Below are 3,055 nucleotides of genomic sequence, written 5' to 3' on the forward strand. Positions count from 1 at the left end.
TTTACACCTATTACACTTTCTATTTTCATTTTTGTGACCGGGTGTTAACGTTGAGTTTTCAGATCCTGTAAAAAAAAAAAGGGTGGGTTTTTTTGTGGGGGTGGGAGCGAAAGTCTTGCCACGTGTAGTAAACGAATATCAAGAAAAAAAAAAAAAATTCACCGACGGACGGGGAAGTGGTGAGAGGACTTGGAACACTCCCGATGTGAATTTTCCGAGTCGTCTTCCCCACTCCCGTTCGCCAGCGCGCATGTTCTTTTTTTCTTATCCGTTTACATGTTGTTTTACACCTATTACACTATTTTTTTTTTGCTCGGGTTAAACATTGGAGGTTAACCATTCTCTCATGCATTTTTGCAAACGATAAACGTAATCTGCTGGATCGAAATTTCGGTTAAGTACAGTTGTATTTGTGACCATTTGTCTAGGTAGAATAAGAGGGGCGCCATAAAGTAATTCCGCTTGTGAAAAAAACCTAAGTCTTCCTTCACAACTGATCGAAGACCCAATAAAACAATTGGTGATTCGGAACAAGCGTGTAGAGATGCTTTCAATTGACAGCAAAAACCATCATCCCGTTAGACCTAGGGTGGTATGCAGTGGTACGTATTCGCTGCGAACCCAGCAAGTTTGAAAGTGCAGCAGATTCGATTCAAATTGTCGACCTCCATCAGTAGTTATGATGAGGGTAGCTCCAAAACGCAAAATCCACCCGGCTATAAGGGCCTTTGCAATAGTAAGAGGTAAAATGTCCTGTCCGGCTATCCTTGATAGGTATAGTTTCAAACCATCTAGAAAAACGATCTTGAGCTGGTAGCAAAGGATCCACAATATCAATGTGAATGTGTCCGGAGTAGCAAAAGTACCCGAAGGTGCCTTTAGCTGTCTGGCACGATGTGCAAGTGCGGGCCCAATTTCGAAAATCTTTTTGCATACTGCGCCTAACAAAACGATTTGAAATTAATTTCGTTGTTGCCGTAATACCAGGATGAGATAAATTATGAAGAACCGAAAAAAGAAAAAAACCCGTTCGTCTGACTCTTATGAAAATAAGGTCTGGAAAAACCGGTAGAAACATCACACCAAATAGAAGAATTTGTAGAGTGTAGTGGTAGTAGGCGGAAGTCTAAAGAAAGTGAGTACAGGTGTACATAAACTAAGATATGTAGCTTGTAATACTTGACCAAGTAGTGTATGTTGAACAAAATGAGAGAAAATGCTGTACGCGATTAAGCCATAAAAACTTGTCTATATTCAACGCGACCATGACGAGATCTTGTAGATGAAGTTGCTGGCCGGACACAAGGCGAAAAAGCATGGAGAAATGTCTTTTCTGGGTGCAGGAGAGATATAGAAAGATACATACTGGTCATTTGTAAGTGGTGAGGAAAAAAGTTCGCTCGGTAAACGATGTGCAAAATTGAACGTCAACAATGGTCTTGCGTCATCTTGCGGTGGTGGAAACAGTGGTAATGGATATATGCTGTGTTGAAGAAACTGTTCATGCGCTGGTTGGTAGTTTGATGCAGAGTAGAGGGTTCAATAATTTTAAACGGCCAAACGGCAAAATGAATTTCCAAGGTTTAGCAGGACCACGGTGAGTGGCGATGCGTCTGGAAACATATCGAGATGGTACTGTCTGGAGGTAATGTTGTTAGCCGCAAAATTAGCTTCTGGTTGAGAAAACCAAATGGCCGGGTCTCCTGTGAATGGTGGGGAAGCAGAAGATAAAGCTGGTTGCAATGGTAGAACATTGGACACGCCTGAAGAAACGTAAAGAACCGAAGATACCATACTGCATTGGATAACATAAAAATAAATTTCAAAGAAAGAGCAAACTGGTGAGTACTCAACGTGAAATGTTCTGTGAAAGCAAAGTGAAATGGCGCTGTCCTTTGAAAGCAAAATGGATTGACGCTGTTATGGTAAAGTAGTCGAGGGGAGACGATAAAACTTGAACATCGGAACTTCTCGCAATCCATGATTGAAAGTATAAACTCTGCTATCAACGTTCTATATTTGGATTTTTCAATGGAAAAAATTTGATATGCAATGTGTAACCAACTTCCAAACGACTGAGCCTCTATATCCAAGATTTCCACAAAGCCCGTTGTTTAAAAATGTACAAGATTTTCGCTGTCCTCGGGATTGTAGAATCAAGTAAAATGACAGCTGGTTAAGATACTGCATCAGACATATCAGAAGAAAAGTTTTATCAGACAGTTCTGGTTGGGGGTCACCAATTTTAGCCGGAAGAATGTCTCTAACCCTTTGAATACAAATTCTTGCTTTTCATGAGCTGCATGCAGAACGGTGGAAATAATACATGAAACGAGCTTTCAATTAACAGGGACACTTTATTCTTCCGCTAAATAAAATTATAGAGTGAACCAGATTAATACATCACAAAGAATGCTGTCGGTAGAAAATCATACATAATTGTCTTTCAACTCGGTCGAACTTGGTTACATGAGCTTCAATAGAAACAAAAATAATGTGACACACCTTCCTCAAAACAAACTCTCCCCGCTGAATTAAAGTGAAAAAAATTGTGTTATTTATTGAAAAAACGAAGCTTAAGCAAGCATTTTTAATTTGCCGCTTTTGGTGGTATCTATTACGCAATGTGCTTGGATACAAGCTCGGTATCCCGCATAAAACTAGATCAACCCCAAAACCGGACTCAACTAAGCATTTCAAGGTTTTTTCAACCGTCTTAGGTCATGTAGTAACGCCGTGCGCATGCGTAGAATTAAACAACCAAACTTTCCCGCTTTAATCTTTCTCTTTTACGGTCGGCCGACCATGAGCATGGACGTGTGCTAAAGCTGTCTCTAAATCTTTCGGACTTACACAAGACAGCTCGCTCACAACTACAGAACAACGTCCCAACAACTATGCTCATACACACAGAAGCTGTAACAACAAGAACTAAAGATGTGTTTATATGTTTACCACCTGAATAAATGTTGTTTAAGTTGTTTAGTCTGGAGTTCAGCGTTCCGTTATATTTTATAGTAGAAAGTCAGGTATACAATCTAAAGATGTATAACCC

The sequence above is a fragment of the Octopus bimaculoides genome, chromosome 10, assembly GCF_001194135.2.
Source record: "Octopus bimaculoides isolate UCB-OBI-ISO-001 chromosome 10, ASM119413v2, whole genome shotgun sequence".
NCBI lineage: Eukaryota > Metazoa > Mollusca > Cephalopoda > Octopoda > Octopodidae > Octopus > Octopus bimaculoides.